Raw genomic sequence first — 385 nt, forward strand, 5'->3', positions numbered from 1 at the left:
GCAACCCACGCCTCTATGTAAGCATATGCAATTTAGAATTTTTTTTTGGAGAAGAATTGCAAATAAAATTATTGCATAACACCAATTTCGCTTAAATAATTGCACTTTGACCTTGCCTACGCTATGCGTCTGGAAGATTCTGGAAAGCGAAGCCCTGAAAGCGAATATGAACACAACTTATTTTCATTTCTAGCCCTAGCGTCGGTTGATTCAGGTGTTTTGCAGCTGAAGTTCAGAAATACTTTAATTCCGGTAGGTAAGCTGCAATTTGTAAGAAAAATACCTGATTATTTAGTAGCTGTGGGGTCCAAAGGCCGGCGATTATTGAGCTATGCAGAGTAAGGGGCGGCAGCGAGTCGCCCGGCTGTAGACTCACGTGTTCACG

The sequence above is a fragment of the Mobula birostris genome, chromosome 6, assembly GCF_030028105.1.
Source record: "Mobula birostris isolate sMobBir1 chromosome 6, sMobBir1.hap1, whole genome shotgun sequence".
Classification (NCBI taxonomy): Eukaryota; Metazoa; Chordata; class Chondrichthyes; order Myliobatiformes; family Myliobatidae; genus Mobula; species Mobula birostris.